Here is a 20,376-nt window from a genome sequence, read left to right as displayed (position 1 = left end):
AGATATAATCGGTGCGTCGCGCATGGTTAAGCTGGTGTTGTTTGTTTGTAGTACCACTTATTGAGCACCAAAGACACCGAGTCTCCTGTAAGCATAGCGATAGTCAGCCGTCTTTTTTTCTTTTTTTTTCTTTTCTAAAAGTTTTTTATATTGTAATGTTTTTGGGGTTTTCGGTGTTGGAGTGTGGTGTTTGTGTGTGTGTGCGTGTGTGTGCGTGTGTGTGTGTGTGTGTGTGTGTGTTGGGGAGGTGCCCGTTCCCGTTGCTGTCCTTACCCTTAGCGAAAAACCGGGGCTCTTAAAGTATACTTTATTTGCACTTCCAGAAGTATGCTTGATGCTCTAAATTGGCCGGTTTTTAGTATACTTCTGACGCACTTCAAAAGTAGCATTTCGCCATACTTTTAGTATACTTCTAAGCTTACCTGTAAGAGGCATTTTAGTATACTTCCGACGCACTTCGAAAGTAGCATTTCGCCATACTTTTAGGATACTTCTTCTAGTACACTTCTGAGCAGAATTTTAGTATGCTTTTATGCAGGCCTTTAGTACTATAAATTGTACCCCGGATTAAACTTGGAAGCAGGCTTTCAAATATAATCGGGGGTACACTTAATAGAACTTTTAAAGCATTTCACCAATTTATTCCTGACCAATTCCAGATAAGAAAAGTAGAAAATTATATTGATTTAGCAATTGCAGTGGTTTGCACTTATCGAAACTGAAATGCATTATGTTACAGGCTTTAATGTAGACGAGTTCAAAGTGATGACAAATTAAAGTAAGAACTTTTTATTAAACAAATTTTTTTTTTCAATATAATGAACACATGTTGCCTACAACAAACACTTACGATGGAACAAAAAACGCAATACCTTTAGTGGCTTACAAATATCACAGATGCACTTAAAGCTTTATAAACAAGCTATTAGAAGAAAAAAATAATTACAAACTATCATGCTGAAGAAAAACGAGCAAAAATAGTATTGCACCTGTTAATATAAAACCTACAATATTTATCATCTACCATGACTGAAGTAACATCACCTACATGACTGAAGTAAATTGAATGAAAAAAGTTAATGCACTTGTTAAATAAAATCTAAATTAATCGCTAATCAGATTTAAGAGAAAAAAAAACCCAAGGCACAAAATGAATAAAAATGAAAGCTAATTTTTTTTTTTTTTTTCATTCTGCAGTTTTCTTCTGTGTGTTGGGGGCTTTGTTTCGAGTGTGGGAAGCATTGCTGCACTTCCTTTACAGGTATTCTTTCACGGACTTCCGAGTTTCTCCAGGGAATTGGCAGTAACAAAAGCTGAAAAGAGAAGACAATAGACAATTAAGAAACTTGCCTTAAGACTCCATATTTACTTAATACTACTTAAAATTATACTTCAGGTCCACATAATTTTAGAAAATTTCACAAAGAGAAACCAACAACAAAAAGTTAATCATCTAAATATATTGAGCACTGGGACCAATGACTATGTTTATTGGCAACTGTGAAATATTGCTGCTGTGAAATAATGTAAAACAAGGCATTTCGTCAATTTGCAATGCATTAAAGGGATCATGAAACAAGTTTACTGTGGAAACAGTTTGGAGCTCGTTACTTTTATTTCTTTTACCTTATCACAAGTACGAGAAAACACACCGTGATCCCTCAAAATGTCGCGAGTGCACTGCGTAATCAGAAAGGAAAAAAGGGTCCATTTTTCATCATGCAGCTTATGGTGGCCACAGGAACTACTGGCTTGGCGCCAATAGTGGTCGAGTTTGTGAGTTGAGCAGGTATCTGCCCAATTTGAAGCTAAGGTTTTTATAAAAGTTGTCATTCACTCATTTGGCCCCCAATTCATGTCACACGCACGTGACCTGGAAAGGACTCTAAAGGTTGAGGGGCCCCCCAAGCTTGAGTCTATTTAATTTTTTTAAATAAAACTAGTGCACCTTGGAAAAAATTGTTTTCTGATCTTCACTGCACATGCGATGGTGAGATACTGTCACACTTACTTGGCCGAAGTCTGAAGACTATTTCATAACCCCTTTAAAAGCCTGCAAACATAACATTCTTTGTGACAGGGACTCTCAAACTTTCTGACATCAGCGAACAAAAATTTACTATTGTTAATGTTAGCCGAGGAGCCCCTTCCACTCTTGGCATTGTTGCAATTGAGAGTATGACAATGGTGTAGGAACGATTGAGGAAGTTCAGGTGCTGAAAGAACCCTCAGTATACTGTACTAGGAACCCTGTTCGAGAACCAGTGCCTCAGGATATTTGGCTAGAAAGTCGGAGATAGCGTAGCTAGACAATAATTTTAAACACACAGATGACCACATTTTTTTAATTTTGATTCTGACATCTTTTATATTATAATTCAGGGTTTACTGATATAAAACCAACTGAGGCCATACTCCAACTGAGGTCATACTGTACCAAACAATTACTTTAAAAACAACTGGACAAGCTGAAAGTTTTTGAAAGATTCAGCAGCCTAAAGCTGGGGTAAACAGTCAGCTATCTTCAGAAAATTGTACACAAAAGTAAACCATACTGAAGTTTCGTTAAGTTTAATCGCTGATATAAATCGACGATCAAAATTAAGCAGAAGGAACATCAGAGTGAATTATAATCTAGGCAAAAATTAAAGTATGCTAGAACTGGGCCACATTATTGGAAACCAGAGGTGTAGCGCAAGACGTAATGACACAAAAAGACAAATACCTCCCCTCAACATAAGCCAAAAAGAAACAACCATCCATGAGTACCGAGACACAAGTCCAATGGTGACCAGACAAAAGCTCACCGGACAGGAGGTCACCCGTTTTTTTCGTAGACCCACACAATAGCTCACCCCCTTTTTTTTGGCTACCCGGTGAGTCACGAGCTGGGCCAAAGTGCGGACGCAATGGACATTGCACTATTTTTAGAAGTGGTACCCCATCTCATGCAACGGTGTCGGCAGGTAAGCCATAACAGGCACAGAAGCAACGATTTGGGCCAAAAATTAGGTCACCAAACTGAGTGCAGCTGAAGCTGATAAGATCAATCTGGGTTGACTCAAGGTATGCCACAACAGTCTGGAAAATATTTCCAAGGGGCTCCAGGTACACCGAGATCTACCAAGACTGCTGGAGGCAGCCTGTATGGGACTGCATTTCCTTCTAACCAATCGATAAACTTGTTTCCAGTCTAATCAACAAACCATGTGCCCATCAGATTTAATTCATTGTTGTGTTTTAGTGTCGCACGCATGCACCTAAGTTGTCTGCACTCGTGTTAAGACCAACATGAAATTTTCACGTGGTGAGCTTTTGACCGGTGAGCTTCTGTCTGGTGAGCTTTTGTCCAAGATTTAAGTCCAATATATGTCAAGAGTAGACTTAGTATTTGTTCCTGTTAAGTTTGATTGCAATAGTGCCTTGCCATTTCTTCTTTACGGCAATTTACTCACCTATCAAGTCCTTAACTCCCTTTTTAGGAAGCTTTCCCTTCATTGCCGACCCAGTAAGGCAGCAGTTTGTCAGGGCCTCAGTTCCAAATACCATGACAGCGAGTTCCTGAACGTAAATGGATGGCTGCTTCGTGTCGACATGCTTCAACTGCGCTTCAGGGAGCGCAATGTCTCCAAAGGTTATCTGAAACATAAAAATAGAACCAAATACGGTCATTACATCCATATGAATGCCTTTTAGATGAGTGCATGTGCACGAATGGCCGTGACATGCTGGTGGTAAGGAAGTGTTTGATGAAGAGAGCTAGCTAATAGTAAAGAGGGTAATAAGGCCAGTTTGAACATTTACTATATAAAGTCCACTGGTCAGGCTAGTCACCATCACATTGGCGCAAAGCATTTTTGTTTAATAGGGCGATTGATGCCTCACTCACACGCTTTTTTCCTTTTTCCCAAATTTCATATGCTTCATGCAGTTCTCTGCTTGTTCTGTCACTGTATTTGCGAGAATCTTAACATAATGCAATACCGGGGAACAGAGGCATTTGCTGCAGTGAATGGCGAGGTGGCCAGACAGGCTGGCTTGCGTGGCAGCCACATGCTGGTTCGAGAACCAGCGGTATGCGACGGCCGGCCTCTCCCACTCCAATCTTGAAGACCTTCTAAATCCAAACGGGACTCAAGGAGTAGCCAAGAAGGCCTTTCGTACTCTCCTGGCTTATCTGCGCGAAAGTAAACTTGCAAGCCGGCTCTAGCGTAATTACGCACTAATCAATTGTGCCAGATCTGCTTTCTCCACAAAGTATGGATGCCCGTTTAAATGGGGCTATTCAGAGTCACGCTACTTGCCTGTCAGCTAACAATTCAACGCCCCGTTAAAACGCCTCAATCATTTTTTTCTTTTCTTTTTCTCTCTCTCTCTTTCCTCTCTATTCCTCCCATTCCCCAAAAGCTAGGTAGCGACTTGCCCCTGTACGGAGACCCACATTTCTCCTAGCTCCCCCCCCTTCCCGACACCCCACAATAAACAAACAACAAACAAACAAACAAAAAAAAAATGTTTTTTGTTAGATTTGAAGCAAGATTTGTAAAATCGTAAAATTAGTCCCAATTTGTACATTTTACGAAAAATTCGGAAGAGTTGGCAGGTATGAGTGTAAGTATGGTACCACATCTGGTCTCACATTGGGCCTCTCACGAACAGGTTTGTTTATGCCTCAACTTTATTTAACAAGCTTTTGGCGACCTGAATTATACACATCTGCAGGTAGCTTGCTTCTGGATAAACAAACCCACTCGTGAGAGGTCCAATGTAAGACCAGCTGTGATACCATACCCTCAGTTTCACACAATTAAGGGAAGTCGGCCAGCACCACCGCATTCCTGTGGTGTCCTTGGCATCCAATAAGATGGTTAGGCTCTGCCACAGAATCAACAGCATAGAGCAGCCGTCTGAGCCTTGCAGCATAAAACACAAGAATAAATTTGTGGATGCACGAATGAACGTGCCCATGAGCACGTGGCTGCCACGCGAGCTAGCCTGTCTGGCCACCTCGCCATTCACTGCAGTAGATGCCCCTGTTCCTTGGTGTTGCACGATGTTAAGATTCTTGCCAGATACAACGACAAAACAAGCAGAGAACTGCATGAGGAATATGATATTTAGGAAAAAGGAAAAGAGTGTGTAAGTGAGGCATCAATCGCACTATTAAACAAAAATGCTTCGCGCGAAGTGATGATGACTAGGCTGGCCGAAGGGGCCTATATAGTAAATTGTCTTTCCAAATAAACAACAGTTGCGAGTGTGCCAAGGTTAATAGTAATCAATATTATTGATTACTATTAGCTATATCCCTAACAGCCATGCAAGTGTCCCTTTAAGAGAACATGCACATGGACTGTAGCAGGCGCCTCCAACTATAATTACGCTTCTCCACTCTGTGATTGCAGCCTCCGGAAGTTCTGAATTGGCAATCTTGCAGCATGCAGCAGTCGACTGGGGAAGTATTATCGAAGCTGAAGAAAACATCCGCTGTCGAGCACATTCCAGGCCTGATCTGCATCGTTTATTAAAGCAGTTTCCTGTTTGTTTGTTTTTATTTTGAAAATGCTAGTCCTTAAAGGCAACGCCCAGAAATTTTTAAGAAACTTCTACACATTATGCGATCGAGCATGAAATGTGTCCCACAGTGGATACAGTAAAACCCCAATTATGCGTCCCCGGTTTATGCACGACTGGACGAGTCAGCAGAAACTCACTGATTTCTTTTGAAGTTCCAATGTGATAATAAAGATTGATTGGCACCTCTATTACACAATTTCTAGGTTACATTCATAGTTGCATGAGGGTTCTAGCTTCTTCAGATTCCAGCAGATTATCAGCTTAAAGGCTGTTTGGAAGTTCTGCATATCTTTGTCCCGTAATTGTTGTTTTTTGGATTATCCAATGTTGTCGCGCAGTCTCCTGAAAGTCATATAATCGAGGCACCACTATATCCTCCAGCTTTGAAAACGCCTCAACCGATTGAATGCTGCGTGCCCTAAAGTGGCTGAATGAGAACTTCCGCTGGCCGCATTCGTGGAGTGTGGCAGCATCACTCGGAAAATCATCGAAAGATAGTGGTGAACCTAATACACTATTTCCATCCAGTTCCCAGAATTTATAAGGCGTGCGTAGAGGCAATGAGGGATATATCTGTTGCAAAAATTGTTCCCTGGGTTCTAACAGAATTATATTTAGGTTATGAAAATGATCAGCAGAAAGCAGTCCTGGCGTTGTTGGGATGGCCTAAGCCTGCATGAACAGACACCCCATATACAGCATCTAATTAAAAAAAAGAACCTTTTAAATAAGAGGACGGGTCTGCTGAAACCTTGCAAACCACGAACAAAGCAAATCACTGAGATTTAAGGACATGACAGAAACAGAGACAACACGAAACACTTCAGAAATGAAACCAACAATACACTTAGCGCTGTTTAAAGAACCATTACCTTTCTATGCCTTAACATTGCTAAGCTTCTTCCATAGATTCCAATGCCTACCTCTTTGCACATCCTGGTGGAATGTGGAAACTTAGGCCTCACATTATAAGGTCAGTAAGTATAGCTATGGTTCTAATAGTTGAACCTCTCTAATAGGCACATTTTTTGCTAGAACATATGGTTCGTTCACACTTCTAAAAAGCAGTCTTGCTGCCGACCGAATTTGGTCACCAAAAAAAGACCGAACTGTTCAGGCTTAGCAGAATGGACAATTGGGGGAGTTTACGGTAGAGATCATTATAACTTACAGTGCGACTAGGACAAAGAGAGACAAAGGAGAAAACACAGGCCAAGCGCTTAACGAGCAACTGATTTGATTGAAAAGGAAATACATATGATGATGCTGCTGCTCGTCTAGGCATGCCCCTCCGTGGTCCTGGCGCTTTTTCTTTCACTCAACACGATACCAGCCGAATTATCCGAGATCCAAAAAGCCGATCTCGCTCTTCATCAAAGTCACTGTGGGCTGGCTCAAACACAAGGATCCGTTTTGTGTTATGTAGTATGTCTGCATCATTTCTCGGGGTAGTTTCTGGTTGTGTCGGAACATCACTGTCGTGTTGTTCAAAAGGGGTTGTCATCCGCAATCCCGGCAATGCATTGTGAGATGTGTGTGAGCGGTTCCTTTCATAGAACTGTGGTGTTTTCGTATTCTTATCTTGAGGCAACTCCCAGTTTGTCCTACTTAGGCACGCCCGCAGGAAAACGAGAATTTGTAGACCACACCTTTTATGCAGGCGACAAACTGCATTCCGTGTTTGATGCTGCAGCGGCTGTGAGATGTAGGATCGTCATTTCTCGCACGTTTGTTGACTGTGGAGCACACAGATCTAAGCTAGTGGCAGGCGGAAAAAACAACATTCACATTGTATCTCGTGGCAACTTTCTTGAGTCCGTGGGAAAGACGGTGGATGTACGGTATGACTGAAGTTTTCCTTTTCTCTTTCTGCTCGAGGTCACATTGCTCGATCTCTGGATCTGTTTTAAGGTATTTCACGATTTTTTCGCAAGCTGAAGTAATGACCGAATTAGGATACCCCGAATCCTTGAACCGTTGAATTTGGAACATGAAGCTGGAACTCAATTTGTGGATGCATGTACTTGTTAAAGCTGTCCTCAGACAGGAAAATGCAATGCCTTGTGTGACGAGTTTGGAGTGGGCTGAAGTCCACATTCATCGGATGGCAGGACAAGGTGTACATACAGAAGTCCGGAGTATGCATAGGGTCGAGGGTAGCCTCTGTGCTCAGTAACATCTTCCTAGGCAAGATCCATCGGGATCTGGAACCTTGCTTGGAGAAAAACACCAAAAAAGTGTTTAGGTACGTAGACGATTATTTGGTGTTCGTTGAGAGGGCTAATTTCCATCAGAAGCTTGACGATGTGCTGAAGATCTTCACGAAAAAAGGGCAAGGACTTCGATTCACCTATGAAGCCCCAAAAAAGAACCTTATTCAGTTCCTGGATCTCCGCATCAAAGAGGGGGATGATCATGTTTGCTGGTGTTACAGTCCCAGAACAGCAAAGGCTCTTCTAAACTTTCAGTCAGCCCACTCCAAACTCGTCAAACAAGGCATCGCATTTCCCTGTCTGAGGACAGCTTTAACAAGCACATGCATCCACAAATTGAGTTCCCGCTTCATTTCCAAAATTCAACGGCTCAAGGATTCGGGGTATCCTAATTCGGTCATTACTTCAACTTGCGAAAAAATCGTGAAATACCTTAAAACAGATCCAGAGATCGAGCAATGTGACCTCAAGCAGAAAGAGAAAAGGAAAACTTCAGTCATACCGTACATCCACCGTCTTTCCCACGGACTCAAGAAAGTTGCCACGAGATACAATGTGAATGTTGTTTTTTCCGCCCGCCACAAGCTTAGATCTGTGTGCTCCACAGTCAACAACCGTGCGAGAAATGACGATCCTACATCTCACAGCCGCTGCAGCATCAAACACGGAATGCAGTTTGTCGCCTGCATAAAAGGTGTGGTCTACAAAATCCCGTTTTCCTGCGGGCGTGCCTACATAGGACAAACTGGGAGTCGCCTCAACACAAGACTACGAAAACACCACAGTTCTACGAAAGGAACTGTCCCACACATCTCGCGATGCATTGCCGGGATTGCGGATGCCAACCCTTTTTTAACAACATGACAGTGATGTTCCGACACAACCAAAAACCACCCCGAGAAATGATGGAGACATACTACATAACACAAAACGGATCTCTGTGTGTGAGCCAGCCCACAGTGACTTTGATGAAGAGCGAGATCGGCTTTTCGGATCTCGGATAACTCGGCTGGTATTGTGTTGAGTGAAAGAAGAAGCGCCAGGGCCACGGAGGGGCATGCCTGCCTGAGCAGCAGCAGCATCATATGTATTTTCTTTTCAATAGAATCAGTTGCTAGTTCAGCGCTTGTCCTGTGTTTTCTCCTCTGTCTGTCTTTGCCCTAGTCGCACTGTAAGTTATAATGTTGAGGCTTACTACTCCCTGCCGTTCCCATATGATGTATCTGGGAAATCAGTTTCCTTAGTACAACCCTGCCGTGCCAGTGTGCGTCGGCGGAGGAAGTTAGGAGGTCAACTTTTGACAAACACCATGCATTATTTTGAGTAGGTTACCTATGCTCATTGCTCAGTGACAACCAAGAAATATGCGAGCACCGAACGAAAGCTGTCCGCAGCATGGGGTCTGATTTTCGTCTTGGCGAGAGTGAAGGAGCTAAAACACTGTTTGCAAATATGTTGCTTGTCAGTGCGAGAAAAAGAAGAGTTTGGGAAGTCAACGCACTGGAATTTCTGTGACCAAAAGGGGGACCGAGCAGAGCACAGATTTAAGATTAATAATTAGTGAAGCATCATCCATCAGGTGCGACTTGTGTTCTCACCGAATGGGCAGTCAAGGCTGACATGACACTCGTGTTCAATCCGCACTTCACACCGACTCCTTTTAGGTGACATGGAAAATCGGTGCTAAAACCTCAAGTTCGTCTAAATTGTGTTGGTTTCGCCTGCCATGAAGTGTCAATCACCGACGAAAACACAACAAAAAAGACATTGATGTATCGTCTGCTAAGCGAGATTTAAAATGATCTGTGAACGTCTGCTATATCACAAAGGATGCAATAGACCTTTTTTAAAAGCTGCACCTACCTGCCCTGCCACCAAAAGGCAGTGTGCTGTCGCAAATCAACTGTAGCTGAGGACAGAAAAGGCCGAGCAAGGCAAGGAAGGCAAGCGGCAAGGCCATTGCAAGCTGAGGAGGCATGTGACAGAGCCTTGCACGAGACATCCTCGCGTCGCCGAAATTCATTTTCTTGCTGCACATAAGCTGACATTCCCTGGTGTGACATATGGCAATACAATTCCTGCCTTTTGTTCTAATTAAAAAGTTTTCTCCAGCAAAAAAGAAAAAAAAGATCAAAAAGGTCTTTGATCGATCCGCTTGCCACAGGATATTCCACAGAGTTCTGACACCCAGCGTCAAAAGTCTGTGATTGTGGTTCGAGCATCAAAAAAATCTGATCAAATTTTGACGCCCAGCGTCAAAATTTCGTGTGAATGAGCCATTACGGTTAAGAAAAAGACAAGATAAAAGATTCACACCTTTAACTGCGATGTGAAGAAAAAAAATTGTTACATACCATATTCTACACAATATCCTCTTGAACCACAGGGCCTGCCACTCCACGAGTCTCCATAGCCGCAACAAGGGGTGGCACACCTGCCGGTAGGAAGCATAAAATTATGAGAAAATTACTGGTTCAACAGTCAACACTGAAATCACAGGCGCTTTGAAGTTACACACATGTGACACCTGGTTTAACATTACGGAAAATTAAAAGTGCACACGATTAAAGCAAACACTGCACCAAACTTGCTCCTAGACTTCAAACTTTTAATATGAATGGTAGGAAAGCACGAAGCTGTGAAATCCAAGCCTGAAATCCCATGCTGGACATGTGTATACTCACCATAAAGAAACCATTCGTAAAATTATCCGAGCCCTTTAACTTGCACTAGAAATATTGCTCTCCCTTCAGACTGCTTCGCCACCCCAATACCCCTCAAATCTCATTCCCTGACCTTAGTCAGCTCAGTTCAGCGGCTGTCACTTTTATTTTCAAAATTCCTCTCCTAGTGCACATTCAGTATTTTTGTGCATATTTCACTGCTTTCGACACGGGCACTCACTGTCAACACGCCGCTTCACAAACCGCTCCCAAATCGAGTAAGAATGCTGCTGCCACTCTATATCATACTATGAGTGGCCCCATTTCACCTATGTACAGCTGCAACTTTAAAGAGAAATGCACAAGCTATTCCTGTAAGGAGAACAGCAAATTGAGGCATGAAAATTGACACTGTGTGTAAACATAGAGACAGTCAAACTCCAAACCCAAGCAGGGTCAGCTCTCGCATCACGATTCAGTGCTTTACCATCACAGATATTGCCTACCCTGATTTTGAAAAAGTCTCTCCTGTATCAGCATTCAGTTTAACTAAAAAAACTTACGGAATCACAAAGAATGGTAGCAGCAGTAGTACTCATTTTGGGATATGAAGAATCTTGTTGACCATTTAACCCAGGGAATTAAAGCAAAGTGTAGATAAAAAAAATGTTTTAAACTTTATTTTTTTGCTTTGTATGCATCTTTGTAAGTATGGCCTATGGGCACCGCATCTTGCTTGCTGGGGGGTACTTAGGTACACTGTGGGCCGCGCCATAATCTGACTACAACGTCGTCTCAAGGCATCGTAATTAGGTTATGGCGCAGCTCACGCGCTCTCCAGCTAGGAAGATGGCGGCGCCCAGGGGACGTACCTGCAAATGTGTATATGTAATCTATCACTAAAGTTATTTTTGGTGCAAATGAACTTCTAAGCAAAAAATCTTTTAGGTTGCGAATTTGCAACATCGAGCAGTTAGGCCTGGACAAATAGGTTATACTGTTTCACCTTACATCCGGATGCAGAGGACGCTACGTTACAACCTCGACCTCCTGTGCTCTGGCCTCGGCCGCCCTAGCCTCAGCGTCCCCCAGCCAGGTCGGTCCTGGTCTCAACCTACTCCATGCTGGCTTCAGCCTCGGTGGCCCTGCCCTGGCTTCGGCCTCGTTGGCCCAGGCTTTGACCTTACTAGCCCTGGCTTCGGCCCCGGTCAGAGGCTCACCGGCCCTGGTCTCGACATTGTTGGCCCAGGTCTTGCCCTCCTTTATCCGGGCCTCCTTGGGCCTAGCAGAGGCCTCTTCAGCAGAGGCCAGGGCAGGTACAGCGAAGACAGGTCCTCGAGCTTGTGATGCAACGTCCTCAGGATCCCCAGAAGATGCACGGAGCTATAAACAGAAAATATAAGCAGTAATGATAGATTATCAGAGTTGTACAACAAAGTATAACATTGGATGTCCTAAGCAACTGCTTCCCAGAAGTGACCTCTGACTGACCCGCAAAGTTGCATTCCCGTTGCCCACCAACTTTTTCTAATGCTGAGGAAAATAACATCATATGTCATCTGCCCTCACAGTGCAAAGGTTACTGAAACAGTATATCTACAGTCTCCAATCACTTCAGCGTTCTGAACAGCTTGCAGTTTGCATGAATGAATAATTGATAAGTACACTTGAAAAAGCAATAATGACATTCATTAAAATATATCTAACCAAGCACCAAAATGGCAACATTATATAAATCTGATGTGCTCTCCATAATTCTAGCACTTTCTAACAAAAATGTTGTTATACATACCCTGTGACCTTTCAGCTCCTGGCGAAGCTTTTTGAGAAGCTTGTCCTCCACAGTGTCTTTTTTTTTTTCTTGTGGGCTGCTTCTTCTGCAACGAGTGATTTGAAGAAAAAAAATCAGCAAGTTTTTGCAAAATTTCGAAAGACGTTGCGAACGTCGCTGTTGAAGCCGCAGGATCACAGCGTGGTTTATGTTCCGAAGTTCCGCAATTATAAGCTGCGCCATTGTAAACTCATTTCCTTGACGTCACACTTCGAGCAGAAGAAGCTCTTGTCGAAAAAATAATCAGCGACGGACTCACCCGGTCTGTGTCCGCCGGAGCATCATCTCGTAGAGTGCGAATCGTCATCATCGGGGAACACCATCTGTAGTTCTTCAGCCCATTTCGACCAAGTTTCCAGTCGCTTCCCGGTCGTTGGATGCCACTCAAGCCGTCCCGCTCACCTTCGATGAAGCAACAGCGAGCGTTATTTCATCGCTCCACCCGGACTGCGTTGCGCCGCCACCGTGTTGATATGCGCCTCCCAGTCCCGCGCACTTCATGGCGCTCGCCGCCGACGACGAGTCAGAGAAGGCGGGAATGGACGCCGTCAAGTCTGGCATCGCGGTCACCGATGCGAAGCCCGGTTGCGGCGTTAGGGTCCGTACGAGCTCACGGTCCGCGGCCATGGCTGTGCTTTCTCGTCGAGTCAACGGGAACACTGAACGGCCTCTCCTCGGTGGCGGAAACAATGGACGCGCATCACCGCCCGTGAAGAAGACTCACGTTCGTCGGCGTGAACGTGGCTGTCGCAGCCACCACTGTTCCGGGAAGGCTCAGCGGTAATCCCACTTCTGAATGCTAAAGTTTTCGAAGTAACATCATCGAACGTTCATAAAAAAAAACTGGTTTATTTAAACACAACAAAACTGACGGCTGATCAATCCGGCACCATCTTGATGATTGTATGGGTATGGATACTACTGCAGCACCTTGCAACGCACTTTGTAACGGGCGGTAGCTTGCGCCACCTAGCTTAAGTTTAAAAAGCGACGTATTTACAAACGTGGTCGGTCACGCTCACGACTGATAGAAATACCAAGAACTCAAACGCGTCACGACAGCAACAGACCCCAAATCATTCGAATTTTAACACTGCAATGAAACCACGCGGAGCTCTCAGACGCAGACACGATGGAGCTTGTTTTTTCTGCGTCGACGAAACTCGGGAGCATCGATTTCGCGACCCGGTGCACCACTACACAAACTGCACTGCTTTATAATCCGACTGAGAACTATCGACGACAGAAGATTGCTCGTCGATGTTGGTGGGGCAAATAACACGTAGCACTGATGATTAAACGATGGAATCACAGACGTAGTCGGTCATGCTCGCAAATTTGTTGATTGTCACCAAGCAATCACTTTCTTTGTACGCGGTGTTCGGATTCATCCGCCAAGCTCCTGACTTTTGCGGGTTGCGATCTGATATCAGCCTCCCGAAGCTGGTGGATCAAACGGTAGATAGCGTATCTCACTCGCTGTTGCAGGCTGCTCACCGCGTCCGTGTAACCAGAGCGAACTGGAAACGACAACAACTACGCTGAGACTGCAGTGGCTACCTTTCACATTCCTGAGGATATCAACTGAACGTACCTTTCACAGTTTTTCTTGCGCTCTTGTGAGGGGTAACCACTGCGTCAACGCAACTATTGTTGTCGTTTCCAGGCGGCTCATTTCTTGATCGCCACGCCGGGAAGCTACGCGTCCACAGCATGTGCGCAACGTATAATGGTCACTACACTCATTCTGGGACGGTGCAATCGCAGACGTAGTCGGTCACGCCTGCCACCGGAACGCTGAGAACTTGATCAGGGGGCTCACGTACAGCACTGAAACGCCACAGCGCTCGAAACAACGCGAGCTGCTGACGCCATTTCATGACACAGACACAGCGACGAAGCCCAGTGTTGTCCTCATTTCATGGTGAGCGCAGCTAAGCATACTCGGTGCATGCTCCGATTATCTTTTCAGCGCACTTCCATAGTAAACTTTTCGTTCACTAAAAGAAACCTTAGAAAGGCAACTGATAAGTCACTGCACGAATACTTACAAGATCCTTCCAGCTTACTTCCATAACGTTCTTCTAGCGCACTAACAGATAGCCAGGGCAGGCTACTAGTAAGACGCTTCGCATGAACTTAGAAGCTACTTAGGTCTTAACTAGTTTACTAAAAGTATACTATTACAGTACTTACTTCAAGCATACTAAGAAAGGACACTAATAGTTCAAGCCTACTTCTGGCTAGCATCCTTTAAGAACAATTTTAGTATACTCCTTGAGAATGAGTATCTTAAAAGACCGTAAAGTATACTTAAAGTAACCTAGTTTTCGCTAAGGGTTAACCTTGGAGTGATTTAGTTTGTCTGGTTAGGTTCGGTCAAGTCTTTGCGGTCGCATGTCTTGATCTTCCCTATTTTATTTCTTTCCGCGTGGACATGCATTTATTGTCGTTCTTGTTGTGAATAAGTTCAGCTGCGTTTGAGAGTTCGTTTCGCACTGTCCGTTATTTTTGTTTTTCCTCGTCTCTGGGTTTAGATTGGAATGTTTCCTGACCAACTGACATGCATATTTTTCCTTACAACTACTCTCGCCTTATTTTGCCGTAACTGACTCTTCACAGCTTTGGGTTTCAAGGCAATGTGATGTACTTACGATTACTAACTGCAGCAAGCAGTGACGTTCGCAGGCGTTTCTTGCTCATGTTAAGGGGCGGGAAGAAGAGGGCAGGGCGGGGGAAGGGGGGGGGGGTATAGTGACACAACGATAAAGCAATGCTCGGAACAGCACGACTTTCCGCTCTCTACGACCGAGTCCCGCTTTCCAGCTTTTGACGCTTCCATCAAGGGGACGTTATGCGGCAAAGCCGCTATAACGAGACGTCGGCTCGTTCCGAGTGAAGGTTTGTCGCAGCTTTTCCCGTTCGGAGGTCATATGTTACTCAATGTTTTGCCATCACAGGTTAGTTCATGTCACTGCAAACTGCCAAGGGGAGTTTTAAAAAAATAAAAGATGGAGTTTTTTTAAATATCGATGCCCAATCTTGACACATTTTGTGAAATCAGCCGCATTTCCGCGTTAATAACAAGAAGAGAATTAAGGATGGGTCCATATTATCGTTATACATTCGTAAGGATAATTCAAAGGCGCGCATTTTGATATGTTTCGTGAAGTATTATAGAGGATAGTTTATTTGCAAAAAAAATTGTGAATATGTCTCTAAAACGTGTTTTTATGCCATGTTTGACTTTTTTGTTTGCATAGAAATATGTTATTGATATTTTTACTTTTTTGGGTATGTGTTGTATATCTCTTGTGAAATTTATTAAAAAAAGTTATGGTAACGTGAAAGCTTCGATAAGAAAATGACGACTGTGCAAAGTAGCATAGTGAAATCTTCTCAATTTCCACGCCTCGAGCTTCTCTATTTTATATCTCAGCGAAAAAAAAACGTTACAGCGTTCATATATAGCGGAATGTTCCTCCCAAGAACATGGCTTTCATATATATTTTTAACAAAAATATCAAAATTATGACCCGGACCACCATTGCATGAACTGACGTGGAATCGCCCATATGCAATTGTGAATGTATCCATCTTATTAAAGTTTTCCATTTTCTTTTTTTTTTAATGGCAGCCAAGCATGCAGTACATTACAAACTAGCACCTTTCTTGCACAACAGATAGAGCCATGTTCCATGCTTGTACCTAGTTTAGCCTTCATCTAGATCAGAGTTTAGCAAAGTTATGCAGTTGGAGGTGATGTTTAGAAGTCGCATGGTCTCAGGGGAGCCAATATGATGCTGATGGCACTGCTTCACATGTTTGACTACAACTTCGACAAACAAGCTTTCTAATCACTGCACGGCACACTCTTCTAGAAAGGTACAAAAGATCCAGTGGCTGTCTTTCCTGACACACTGATGGTTGGAAATATCATGGCCAAAAGTAGTTTGCACAAGATTTCTAACCATCTAAAGCAAAATATTTTGGCCAAAATGTACATGGGAGGTGAAGTAATTGCAGATCAGGAGATCATACAAGGAGAATGTGGGCTCCTGTTGACTGATTCTGGCTTTTTTGCAATGAGCAAGCCAAAGCAACGTTTACGTCTCTATGTGGAACCAGACTTCTGGCTAGCATTGCCGAAATTTTACTAATCGCAGAGATAATGCAGGTGTCCCTGTTGCACTGACGATCTTGCATATTTTTCAGTGCTGGGAAAGCATGATTTACTGCCACTTGTCTAAGTTGCGTTCTGCACAAGTGTAATCAGGCCTGCAGGGGGTGGGGGTATTACATATTTAACATAGATCAAGTGACTATAGCAAATAACAGTGGACTAGCTCGCTGGTAGATAGTAATATATTAACTGTGATGATTTAGAGAAGACTATCACGCATGGTGCCTGCCTTACATTGCATTGATTTTGTTTGCTAACACAGGAGCAAGACATCCCGGCAATGCCGTGCGTCGTGTACTCTGGCAATGACGCCGAGGGGGCTGACTTTTTGTACCTCGCTGTCGATAAGCAGCGGTTTTTGTCCGTGAAGAATGCAGAGGGCGACATCACTGCCATCATGGTGGCTTACTGGCTTTTTAATATAAGTACTTGAAAAAGGCAGCAAACACAGTTGCTCTTCTAGAACGGTTGTTTGTCGGCCTCAGCAGCACTACTCCGAAGCCAGTTGTGATGAAATTCCTGAACAAGGTTGCAAGAGCGTAAAATCAATGAGGCTGACAAACAACCGTTCTAGTACCAAAGGGATGCTGAACCGAGATTTGGATGGCACGAAACCAGGCAGGAGCACTAGGTGGGATGCTGCAAACCTTAGAACATAACTCATATGACGGTATCTTGTATGGATGGCAGTACTTTTTGGAAAATATGAGCATGATTGAACAAAGCTTGCGACATCTGTATTCTCCTCTTCTCTTTTTCGAAAATATGCCCATCCAGTTGAGATACTGCTGCATGAGTCTTTAGCATCCCACTGTGTGCTTCTGGTGCCTTGTTTTGTGAAGTCAAATTTCAGTACCAGCACCCATTTAACTTTTAACTTTCTAACTCTAAACTAAAATAAATGTACCATACTTTCCAGACTATAGTGCACAAACTATGCATGTCTAAAAGTTGATATTTTACATCGTACAGTCTATCTACAGGTGTGGACTCTACAATTTTTCTTTCAAGATTGTTCATTATTACAAAACTGGTTAGGCCAGATTGCCGTGTTTTAAATATTTTACGCTGGGATAAAGTAATCAAGACAACCTCCTACTGTCAGTCTGTTTCCCAGGCTTTCGATACCTCGCATCTGACATGTTTGCTTGGGAACCTGCAAGCAACCAACTCAGGGCAAGCTTAATCTTGAGGAGCTCTGCGATTGGCTGACGAGCGGATCACAGAAAGCCCCCTGACATTCATCCGCAGATATCCCTTTTGTGGAGTTCTCCAGCCTGAAGTTTTCCCCGAGGATTATACACCGAGTGCAGACTATCTAAGAAAATACTTTTTCTTTTTAGCCGAAATTTACCCTTGCGCATTATACAACGGATTGTGTACTATAGTCTGGAAAATATGGTAGCTTGTTTTAATGTTTTAAGTCCTAAACTAAAAGAATGTAGCTTGATTTTTATGCAACTTTAGGGTCCTGAATGAAAGTCGCATGTGCAATGGAACAAAAAGTATACACTCGAAACGGAAGGCATCTAGATTGTTCTTCTGTTATAGTCATTTTTATCAAGAACCATTGTGATGTACTGAGGTAATCTGTATTGATTTTTGTTTTTTTTTTCTTATTTTTACTAGCATCTTAAGCCTATGCTGTGATATTTAAAGAAAATATATTTGCTTATTTGTATGGAGGACATAGCTGGTTATTTTGTTGTGCTCACATAATAGTTCAATAAATGAGTATTCATTTAATTTGGCTTTTATTGACTAAAACCCCCCAATTGTTTCTCGATTTTTACTAGCATCTAGGCCTATATATGCTGTGATATTTGACGGAATGCCTCAAGTATTGTATTTTGATATGTGTGTGGAGGACATACCTCATTATTTTTTTGTGGTCGCATAATAGCTCAATAAATAGTTATTAATATAGTTTTCCTTTCAGTTTTTTGTTTCTCATTTTATAAACTTTTATTTACTTGCAGCTTAATCACATGCTGTTTGTATGCAGCTGATGCCACTCGCCATGCCTTGGGCGAATGTGTAACGGTATTACGGCATACCAAGTATGACAACTCGTAACCACCTCATATGCAAGGCAAATGACCGACGAGCCAGAGCGGGATGCAAGGACCAAGTATCGGGATCGAACAAGCTAAGCTCCTTGTTGTTTATGTTTGTACCATACACTTTCTCACATTGCATAGTTTGCATGAGCAAGTGCTGATCATGCATGTGATGCATATCACACTTCTGTGTTGGCAGTTTGACAATTGGACACTTTTAATGACACATTGAGATTGGTGGCAGACTCTTTCTTTAATATGATGTTTGAGAATATCTCCCACTGATCTTTTCTAGTATACCAGTATTAAGACCATCAAGCAATTAATAAATTCAGAAGCTTTAGCCATAAAACAAATTCTGGGATATTTTTTTTATTTTCCTTCCAAATTTTGTGGGAACTAAAACTTAAATCACGCGAGATTTTCCTGTAACTTCCGTTTGCACATAAGTTAAGCTTCACATTGAAATATTACCTTTTCTGCCATGCACATCTTGCCTTCATTATCGGACAGTGCATCTAGGCACAGCTGCTTCAAGTAGCATGTGTGCCGATGCATTGCACACATATCAAATAATGAATCCAGTTTCTGTAACGAGGTCCTATGCTGGGACTGTACTTTTGCATCTCCTTATTTCATCACTTATCTGGTCTGCATACTTCGTGGTTTTCTGGTTGCCATACCTGGTATACTGAACCCAGTTTGACAGGTGCTGAGATACAGGGTGATTCATTTTCATTGGAACAGATTCTTGTAAAATAAAACTTCAGTTTTATGCAAATTATCTTTTTACAGTTGAGTTATAGTGGTCCTGGCAGACACTTTATAGAGGCAAGATGACAGCTAAAAGTGGACTTATTGCATAAAATCCATGGATTAGCTTTTTAGTGACTGGTTTGATGACACCAGCACATATTGTGAAAATGGGGCAGTCACCTTAGACCAGCTTATTTTTCGTGAAATGAGCGCTAACCTTAGAAAAACGATTGAGAAAGATTCTTGCACACAAAACGGGTTGTGAGATACAGTACTTTCTGGACCGCTACATTACCGCTGCCTTTAGTGAAATCATATTTTCTCTTTTTTTTTGGCCTGTGTGCTCATTTCAGGATTTATAAAAAATTGACTAGTTTAAGGAGGTGATTGTCTTCAAGTTCGAAACAGCTGTCGAACCAGTAATTGAAAAAGTTAATCAACTAATTTTAGAAAATAGTCCACTTTTAGTGCCAGCCTGCCTGTACAAAGTGTCGGCTTGGCTAAGTGCTCATCTGTAACGAGATCATCTGTGTAAATAAGATAAGTTTTGTTTTACAAAAGTCTATTTCGATTAGAATGAATCATCCTCGAGTTCCCATTAAAATCAGCATCAGCACCCTTGGATTGGGGTGCATTGCACCTAGCACCCTATACACTTCACACCCCTATAGGGTGCTTTGGTACAGGGGTGCTCGTTTGCACCCTCAAAGGGTGCTCGTCCTGGGACAAGTGCTTTACACCCTAAGGGGTGTAAAAAAGTTTATTGTGTAAGCCACTCCTTGGCTCCATACTTTTCGAAAGGGAACCGCCACTCGAACAACAACAACTTCAAGGTCCCACATACAAGGCGAACCTCCCTGTGCAGCCCAGGAGGCAGCAGAGGGAGATTAGCAGCTTTGTCCACCCCCCTTTGACTTCTTCTTCTGATAAGCCTCCCCACTTTCTTTTGTGTCCGTGTGGCTGTGAGCGAGTGCGAAGGCCGCTTCTAGCGAATCAGAGGGGTGGAGCGAAACACGTGACCGCTCTCCGTAGGACAAAAACGCTTGGACGAACATTTGTCACACGACTCGCTCTGAAACGCTGATGGCTTACT

The 20,376-nt window shown here is 43.1% G+C and overlaps 1 long non-coding RNA gene across 1 annotated transcript; it reads right to left on the bottom strand.

Moving 5' to 3' along the window:
* Positions 1–1,205: 1,205 nt before the first annotated feature.
* On the bottom strand, positions 1,206–2,060 carry LOC121834220. The gene is made up of 2 exons (XR_006077128.1): positions 2,012–2,060; positions 1,206–1,313 (listed from the first exon to the last, which is right to left on the bottom strand). It is a non-coding gene; the product is annotated as an uncharacterized LOC121834220 (long non-coding RNA).
* Between the last annotated feature and the right edge of the window lie 18,316 nt (positions 2,061–20,376).

The sequence above is a fragment of the Ixodes scapularis genome, unplaced genomic scaffold (genome assembly GCF_016920785.2).
Source record: "Ixodes scapularis isolate PalLabHiFi unplaced genomic scaffold, ASM1692078v2 PGA_scaffold10__122_contigs__length_95168666, whole genome shotgun sequence".
Lineage (NCBI taxonomy): Eukaryota > Metazoa > Arthropoda > Arachnida > Ixodida > Ixodidae > Ixodes > Ixodes scapularis.
This window is presented reverse-complemented; position numbering and strand designations above follow the sequence as displayed.